Source organism: Prionailurus viverrinus, chromosome F1 (assembly GCF_022837055.1).
Source record: "Prionailurus viverrinus isolate Anna chromosome F1, UM_Priviv_1.0, whole genome shotgun sequence".
Classification (NCBI taxonomy): Eukaryota; Metazoa; Chordata; class Mammalia; order Carnivora; family Felidae; genus Prionailurus; species Prionailurus viverrinus.
Window position 1 is genome coordinate 29,375,087 of NC_062577.1, and position 9,742 is coordinate 29,384,828.

Consider the following 9,742-nt stretch of genomic DNA (forward strand, 5'->3'; position numbering starts at 1 on the left):
CAGTCAGCACAGAGCCCAACCCGGGGCTCGAAGTCACAAAATATGAACTCATGACCTCAGCTGAAATCAAGAGTCAGATGCTTAACCAACTGAGCCACCCAGGTGCCCCTGTTTGCCATTCCTCATACAAGTGGCAAAACTGCCCTCTTTACAGCGTTCACCCCTAAGGCCGGTCTCCCTTTGCTCAAGCTGCTGTCTCCACTGGAAACATCCTGTCCTCCCCTTCCCCTAACCTCTTTCTGAGCGAAACTCACTGAGGCCCAGCTTAAGCATCACATATTCAGCCAGGCCTTCACATGCCTCCTCAGCCACGCTAGGTCCCCTCTTCCAAATTGCATGCTATTTACCATGCTGTACTTCTCCTTCATAGCATTTACTATGACTGCAATTCATTTTTGTATGTCATTATCTGTTCACTATTAACCTGAACCAGCAAACAGAAAGCAGGCCTGGGGCCACGTATTTTTAAGTTGCTGGCACACAGCAAACGCTCAACTATCTGAGTGAATTAATAGCTGCCATTTTGGGGGCCTACAACGTGACAGATACTGTGGCTAGAAGCTTTACATGGGTTGTTCCACTGTGCACAGCAACCCATTGAGGTGTGGGCACCAGTTTTATTTTCCTATTCACATTCTACCAATCAGGATTATATAACGTGTTCAAGGTAACACAGCTGGTAAGTGCTGGGTTTAATATCAGACTGGTCTCCTCTCGAAGCCACTACACACTTCCCTCTGTACTCCCACAGTGTTCACTCAGTGCCTGACACACAGTAGGTGCTCAACCAAGAGGGATAGATAGAATAACCCACTATCAAGGGTGTAGGCCTCACCCTTGAGGTCTACAAAGAAGAATTACAATTCCCCTCTTCCACAGGAAAGAAGAAAATGGAGTGAGAGCTTCAAAGGGTCACCCAGCAGTAGGTGGCCATGCTGGGCTGGATCCTAGGTCTCCTGGCTCCTATCTAGAGTGATTTTCTCTACAGCATAAGCATAGCTAGGCACTATTGGGTGGAATTATGCAGGCAAGCTGTGCAGAAAAGAGGTAACATAGCAGGCCTGAGACTGACATCCTTGGGAAGTTCTGTTTCCAAGGATGGCCCTTGGTTAACATCTTAGAAGGTGGATTTGGGGCCAATTCTCCTAACTAATTAGGGTGGCTCACTGTCCCCAAACTGTTTTGCAAACAATGTGGTTATTCCTAAGCACCTGTTTTTCTTCTGGAAGTCTGGAATGTTGGTATACGTTAGGCAGAGGGTGCCTACATGACCAGTCCTCAATAGAAACCCTGGGCACCAAGTCTCTAATGAGCTTCTCTGGTAGACAACATTTCACATGTTGTCACTATTCAATGCTGGAGGAATAACGTGGCCCTATGTGATGTCAGTGGTGGAGACGACTCTTGGAGCTTGCACCTGGCTTCTTCTGGACTTTGCCCCATGTGCCTTTTCCCTTTGCCAATTTTGCTTTGGATCCTTTCATTGTAATGAATCATATCTGTATAACTATACACTGAATCCTGTGAGCCCTCAGAGAAAATCATTGAAGCTGGGTATGGTCTTGGGGAAGCCTTCTTAACAAGAGATGAATTTGGGTTTTCCTTCAAAGGCAGGGGGCATGAATTAGTAGATTAATACAGGAGGCACTCTAGGCAGAAGAAATGATGTGAAGAAAGTTAGGAAGAGGGAAGTCAGGTGTAAAAGGCCTTACAGCTGTTTAACACAGCCTAAGCAGAGCTGACATTGAGAGAATCAAGCACTATGATTGTAAGGTGGAAGAAATGGATACTAGAGAAGTCACATTTGCTCCAATGATCCAGCATCAATGAAGTGAATCAAGTGAAGTCACACATATGGAATTAATACCAAGAAAAGAATGAAAGAAGGTAGTGTCTGTCTGTCCACGGCTAATATCCATGGCATTGGACATTTCTCAGAAAGGTCTGCCAGAAGTGTCACTGAGCAGTTGAAGTAACAATCCAAATTATTGGCTTTTCAAATAAACCACTTCAATATGGGGGCTCCAGAATAATCTACTTCCCATCCATTAAAGGCAACTATTCACTCCTTCCTTTATCCCTTTCAAATGCCTTTGCCCAGGGTCCAATATCCCCTCCCATCTCTCTGGCCCACTTCTCCTCACTCCTCAGGAGGGCTTCCTGGAATAACCCCACCCAACTGGTGAATCACTTCTTTTATTCTGCAACTACTGAGCACTTAGGCCTTCACTTTATGTTAAATTATTTGCCCTTAACCCAGGGAAGCAGGGTAAATTTGCTAGGTTGTAGCCTAGGTATCTGCCCAGCCTCTTCCTCAGAATCTTAATGTCATGAAGGCAGAAGAGGGACTTTCATGACTGTTTAGCTTCACTCCACCCACTTGCCTCCATCCTCTGGCCTCAAGGGCCCTCTACAAATGCAAATGGAAGGCTCAGAACACAGCCTGGCTGTTCCCAGCCACCCTCCTTAGTAAGGGAGTGTGGAAAAGGCTCTGGCTGGCAGTTCTGTATCCAGTCAACCTCACTCCACATTTTGCTCTGCTTGCATAGTTGGATCCCATTAAAGGACTTCTCTGCTCCTGGTGATCAAGCCAGTGCCTGTATTTTCCTTCCCAAATCCATTGTATTTCTTCTGCCGGGTCCCTGTGTCACCTTATTACCAGCACAACTATCCCTCCAAGATGGCGGCTGCTGTACCCACACATTATTCTAAAGGCTGGAATCCTGCCCCTGAAACCCTCTCCCTGGGTCTGGGCCTCCATTATCTTATGCCTCCTGCCCTCCTCTCTGCCTTCTGCCTGCCAAGGGCTTGTCCCAGCTTATCTCCACCATGTCCAGTCCCATCCCAGCCCACCTACCTGGCTGCTGAGCTCTGCTAGGTCTAGATTGCCAAGTGTCAGCAACAGGCTAGTTTAAATGATGGGCTCCCTCGGAACTTGGCAGTTCTTTTGTTTGTCTGTTTTTAATTTAATGTGAATGCCTTTAGGCTCCACACTCATTTTCCACCTCCCCAGAGACCCCACAACTCCCTATTGCTATCAAACACATAGAAGAAAAACAGCTTTACTGAGTACCCGCCAGACGCTAGGCTCTGTGTATATTGGCTCATTTAATCCTTCCAGCAACCCCAAGTGGGTGACATTACTATCTCTATTTACCATTGGAAACAGAGCCTCATGGAAGTTGGGCAACTTGCCCAGATCATGCAACTACAACCAGCAAGTCATAAATTCAGATTTGAACGCAGCTTCTGAAGTCCACACTATTTCCACTATGCATTTAGGCGGCCCCTCTGCAACAGTGCAGGAGAGGAAACGGAAAGGCAGGAAAGTGAGTGAATGCACAATCAAGGTAATACAGGAAAGAGGTCGAATGGATGTGTCGAATGGACGTGAACTCAGGGTGCCGCCCTGGGGACCAGAACCGGCCAGGGGAGACAGGCCAGAGGTGACTGTGGGAGAACAGTGATGTCTGCACAGGTGAGGGAGAACTCAGAGGAAGGCACGGCTTGGGATGTGTGTCTGAGGGGCTCCGGAAACATCACGGCGAAGATTCTGTGTGTCACAAATCAAACTGGCCAGGAACAGAGCTGGGTGAGAGACAGAGCCTTTCCTGAAGAGTGTTGGTTTGAGCCATGGGAGGACAGGAGGGCTCTAGGGAGAGGAGCACAGGGGTTAGAGGGCCAGCCTGAGGACACAGCCTGGTCCTCATATGGGCACTTGCAGGGAGGGAGGAGGATGAGAAGCTCAAGGTCAATGAAGGGAACGTCAGTGGGGACAGTGGGGCACCCTCCAAGGAGATGGGCAACAGCTGCAGAGCAGGCTGGCGACTGAGGATTACCAGGCCCCAGAAACCTTCGGGCAATCTGAGCGGCAGGGCAGGTGCACAGCGCAGAGCGAGGAATACATAAGTGCAAGTGCTGGCTGCTCTTTCCAGAAGCTTTTCAGTGAAAGGGAGAGAAGAGGGGTTGCAGAAACATGGGCTGTTCCTGTTTAACAGAGGCTGAGCTAGTGGGGCAGAGGAAGAGTTCAGTGGTAAGGGAACGACGGATGGAGCCCGTCAGAGGGAGAAGAGGGCTGCATCAGGGGCATAGGTGGAGAAGGTGCTCTCCCTCCCATGGGTCAGGAGAGTACCTCTTCCCTGAGAGGAAACAGACCATGGGGGAAATCCCAGGGATGTTCTGGACTGGAGAGGAGAGAAGCTGGTGGAGCGCATGTCCAGCAATGAAGCATGGGCAGCTGCTGAAGGTGAATGGGTCCCCCTTCCCTGTTCACACACTCCGGAAGGGGCACTCCCTGGGCTCTGTCATTCAACATGGGGTTCACAGACCCTGCAGGTATCTGCAGAGGTACCCAGTTCTGGCCATGGCACCATCTAATCATGTGTCAGTTTTTCTTCTGGAAAACAGACTCCTGCCTCCAGATAACAATACGCAGAATATACTCCTCACTGCCGCTTCAAGCTGACTTTGAATTTTTCTGTCAGGACTGGTAAGTATTTTCACTTTTATTTCCTCTCTGGTCCTCCAGTCCACTTCCTCACAAGACAGGGCCTGCCAGGGGCCATGTGGGTCAACTACTGTCTGACCCTCCAAATAAAGCTTTCCTCTGGGCAAAGCAACAAGCTCAGTGGGGCCCAACCCTGGCCTCAGCAGGAGCAGGAACCCTCCAGCCCTGAAGATCACTTCTGCCCTGGTGCCCTCTACCCTCAGCACACACACAGATGCCCACCTCGATCTGCTGGGGTGATGACTCCTGCCCCAGAGTAGCCCCAGTAAAAGCCACCATCTGCACAGAAAAAGCTCTTCTGAGACTGGGTCTGCCACAGCTCCCCTCTTCCCTTGGTCTATTAGCCCTTAAAGACCCCCAATCAGTGACAAAGGTGTCAGGTGGCCTTTGATGAATGCCTTTCTGGTTCCCTCACGTTCCTCCTGCCCAGAATTCTGGCTTCCTCTAGCCAAAATACCAGGAGAAGAGCACAGGAATTAGAGTCAGGCGACTTGGGCTGGGGTCCTGGGTGGTCCCTACATTCTGTGAGATCTTTCCGGTCACTTCTGTGCCCTAGCTTGCAACCAGGGAAGTGGAAGGAACAGCAACCTCCCTTTCCCTTCTCTCAGGGAGGCCATGAGAAGTTAATCAGGTCAGAAAGGCTATTTTCAAACCGCACAGGGCTGTTCTGATTCCTGGGGTCTAAGCAAGTCCTGCTGACAGCTCAGCCTCTCTGTCCAGAGCCCCACCAAGCACATGTTCCCCAGCCATCAGTCCCAAGGGAGACACATCTCAAATGAATTCGACACAGACATTTGTTTAGGCCTACTCTGTCAGATTCCAGGACCCAAACCAGAATAGACACAGGTCTTGCCCCGAGTTCACTGAGTTGGGGTAGAGCTAACAGAGCAGATGTCTGTCCATGTGGCGCCCCAGGCAGAGCCTCCAGGGGACTCTGCTCTGTGTGGTTGGGAGCACACCAGACATGTGTTACCAGAGTCCAGACTGAGGAGGGGGTGGGTAGATTTAGTTGTCTGAGAAACCAGGGTGGGGGCCTGGAGCAGAGGAACCAGGCACCTTAGAGACCCAGGCCGGGCCCAGCAGTGGAACCTAAAGGGTTATTACACTCGGGACTTCACCCTCACCATCTGGGAGACAGGAGAATAATCCTGCATTGGCCTGACTCACTAGAATATCAGGGAGAACAAAATGAGAACAGCAATGAGAAGACGCTTTAAAAAGGAAAGAGCTTTATAAACATGGAATTATTTTTTCTTCGGGGTCCTCTGCTGAGAAGCTGAGATAATCACAGAAGGTCTGATTGTCTAAAGGCTGACGAGCCTAACGGGGCTGACTCAGAGGCATCCAGCTCCCTCGCTCTGCAGATCGCCCCCAACGAAATATCCCAGTTACAGACTTAGTACTTCCAGTGGACGGGGCCTCCTTCTCCTTTCCGTACTCTTTCCACTGCCCTGCCACCCATAGCCAATGGGTACTCAGGTGATGCTTGCTGACAGATGGAAACGCTGCCCATCCTACCCTCACGGCCACGGACCTCAGCCCAGAGGACCTGAGAAAGTCACCTCCTCCATCATTGCCCCTCCAGCAGGTCGTCCAGAGCTGGGCTCACACAGGTGACTTTCTCCTGCCTGTGTCCAGGATCTGAGGGCCTACCCATCCCACACAGTTCAAAACAGAACGGTAACGAAAACAAGAAAGCCTCGACAGGGGCTAGATATTTTCTGCTTCCATCTCACAACCAGCTTTCCTGCAGCAGTGACCTTACTATGCAAATCAGAGCAGACCACAGGGAGGAGTGGTCAAATAGTTTTCACCCGACCATCAACTGCACTAACTCCCTTTCATCGGCCATGTGACAAGGGCAGACAGCCAGCAGCAGCACCCTGGGTGTGAGAGGCCCTACCGAGCCTTTCCCGGCCTAAAATTCTCTCTCACACACGTAACTGTTCTATTCCCAGAAGCACCTCCATTTCTTTGCATTTTGTCTTCCACAGCCCTTTTAAACCATGAACGTCTCTAGAGGAAGAAACCATATTCCACTGGCCTTAGTCACACAGCACCTGTGCCCAATAAATATTTACTGAATTAAATTGGTTACTAGATGCCTGTCCTCAGGGACACGGGTCACGGCCCAGGGCTGTGGAGGGTGGGGCTGCAGGGGCAGCCTTTTCCCAACCTCACCGCTGGCCTAGAGCGGCCCTGCCAGCCACCGGGGCGATAACTGAGTTCGAGAAAGTAAATCTGAAATAGCCAAATATGGAAACTCTGCAGGAGGGGGCAGAACCAGCCGAGAAAGTCGGCAGCGGGCAGAGCAGCCCAGTGGAGTCAGCGACAAGAGCGAGGCCTCGGTATTCACAGAAAATCTTCAGAACTGCCAAAACCCTGCAGAGCTGCGGCAAGGGGGAAGCGATCTGTTCTGGAAAACCCAGATTCCACCAATCCTCTGGGTGTCCCAGGGCAACTCACCTCCCTGAACCTTGGTATCTTCCAAGACCCCTCCGAGCTCGGCTTTGGGTGTGTGTGTGTGTGTGTGTGTGTGTGTGTGTGTGTGTGCTGTGTTGTGTGCTGTGTGGTGTTTCTAAATGAGCACGCTCAATCGAACAGTTCGTGGAGGTTTCCATTCATTCCAATATTAAAGTTTCATTCCAGAGGGCTCCGGTTGGAGAAGTCCTGCAGAAGTGGAGGGGGCGCTGAAGGGTGCGAACGGAGAGCCTGGGGTTTGCAGTGCGTGCGTGCAGGGCACGCCTGGAAATCACCCCTCAACCTGAACCTGGTCCCTCCAGGCCACAGCCGCGCTCTGTAGCAGCTCCCCAGCCCAGACCCCCGGTCTCCGTCCACGACACACCCTTCTCCTGCAAAGAAAACCCGCTCGGAGCCGCGGAGCCTGGCTCTGACCCTCAACACCCAACTGCACCCCCTCGCCCGCAGCAGCGGCCACCAACCCAGCAGGCTCCCCCGGTCCCCCACCCCCCACCCCGCGGCCGCCCGGCGCTGGTCCGGGACGCGCTAGATGCGAGCGCGGCGGGCGGCCAGGCCCGGGACCCCCACAGCCGAGCGCCAGGCGCCAGGAGATGGTTGCGGGGCCCGTGCCGCTGTGGCGCTTTCGGTTTCAAAGCAAACGGGACGAGCCGAAGAACGCTCCTCGGTCCCCTCACTCCAGCTCTACAGCCTCGGGGCTTATCACCGCGGCGCGGCCACCGCCCCGGAGGCGACCTGCCGGGACTCACGTGTGGCTCGGCGCGGGGGTGCTCAGCCGGCGCTAGTCCGCAGGCTCGCGGCTACTCCAGGCAGCGACCGGCGACGAGGCGGGGGCCAGGCTCTCAGCCCCCCAGCCCTGCTCGCGGAGCCAGACCGGGGGAGGAAGGAGGGCGGGCCCGGGACCCGGGAAGGGCGGGGCCTGGGGCGGGGCCCGGAGCAGTCCTGGCGAGGGGCGCTGGCCCCAGGAGAAGGGCGGATGCGCAGGAAGGTGTGGGGTAGGACGCGGAGAATTACTGAGCAGTTAGAAATCTAACCTAACCACACTGGAATCACAAGTACCTACAAATAAAAAGCATCTCAGATTTTCCTCAAGTGCCTTTGAACTGTACATATCTTACCCTTTAACCTGGGACAACCAAGCTGAGCCAGTCCTTTCCTGCTTTGACTCCCTTAGCTCAAGGTCTCAGGTCTGGTTGGAACCAGTCCTTCCCCATCTTCTTCAGCAGTAGCACAAATTTGTCCGCCCTCCTCCTTGCTGCGTGTCTAGCAATCCTTTAGAATTGTTGAGGTTGACCTTGGACCAAGGGCTCCCCAGACATCTCTTTGGATCTTCAAAACAACCTTGTGAAGTAGGCCTGTTCCTCCTCATTTTACCTATGAGCTGAGGTCCAGAGAAGTGACCTGAAGTGAGGTGCCCGAAGGTGGACACTCAGCAAGGGCTGTAGCTACAACTTAAATCCAGCTCTCCTGACTCCTAGACACAGGCCTCTTAGAATACTTCTCTCCAGGAGTGTATGTTCTGAATGGTATTTGTAGGCTATATAAATCTCTGTGGAGGTTGATGGAGCATGAAGAGCGAGATTTTGGAATGAAATAGATCAGAAGTCCAATTCTAGCTTCCTCACTTTCAGTTAGGCAACCGTGGGCAAGTACTTGATTGCCCTGAGCTTTGATTACTCATCAGTAAAAGGGGAGAATTAGTAAAATGCACAACCCAGAGATGCATGGGAGCCAGGCAGAAAGAGACAGGAAGGAGGCCCAAGGCTGCAGTCATGGAGGAGGGGGAGGGACACTGGTGCACTACAGAGCTTGTGTGGGATCTGGAGGAGCAGCCAGGCTCCGGTTCAGGCTCAGGTTCCATGCCATCCTGTCCTCCCATGGTCTCCATTTTTCAACAAGAGCCAGAAATCCAGATTCCAACTTTTGGGTTGGTGAGCCAGATTAACCACTCCAGTGGGCATTGCTTTGGAACTCTAGACCCACCTCACAATCCTGTGTGAAATAAATGAGATAGCATTCCTATATTCCTGACACAGAGTAGGCGCTCCATAAACCTTACTGTCTCTCCCTGTTCCCTTATACATCTTCTCTTATCGTTGCCTACTTCCTGACTCATTACCCACCACCCCCCCATACCCTGACCAGCATCTACAAGTCATTGTTGATATGTTTTGTAAGGGTATATCTCCTTTCACTGGCTAGAAACATTTGCAGGTGTGCACTGGGCTCCTTGTACTGTCATTGACTATGATTCCATGGTTTCTCCCCCCTCTTCTTCCCTATCAACTGAATAAAGCAGGCAATTTGTCCCTAGAATCATATCTGAGTTTTAAATACAATGAAATCAGATGTTGGGACAGATAGAGAATCTTTAGTTGTGGGGAGTGGGGGCTGCATGACTTCAGGGCTAGGAAGTTGAGAGAGAGGAATTTTCAATAGGTGTTACTGTTAGAACTAAAGGTCATGTTCCCAGCTCCCCATGTTGATCACAGAATCCTGGGCAGAGTGTCTGGGAGAATAGAGAAGACAGACCCTGGGAATAGACCAGTCTGATGGAAGAGATATGATCCCTTTCTTCAAGGATCTTGAAGATGGAGGGGAAGGACAGAATGTAAATGTACATAGAAAACCAATATTAAATACTTGCAGGTTATAGCTAACATTTATTGTCTTATTATACACCAGGTACTGTGCTCAGTGCTTTGTTGATATCAACCCATTTAATCATCAGCCCTATTTTATAGATAAGAAAACGCA

General features: G+C 51.5%; 1 protein-coding gene across 1 annotated transcript in view; it reads right to left on the reverse strand.

The window, feature by feature from the left end:
• The window catches only part of TRAF5 (TNF receptor associated factor 5), a 51,034-nt gene extending 43,171 nt beyond the window's left edge, over nt 1–7,863 (reverse strand). The window contains exon 1 of the mRNA XM_047840215.1: nt 7,735–7,863. The gene's annotated coding sequence lies outside the window, so the exon portion shown is untranslated. The remainder of the gene's footprint in view (nt 1–7,734) is intronic.
• Between the last annotated feature and the right edge of the window lie 1,879 nt (nt 7,864–9,742).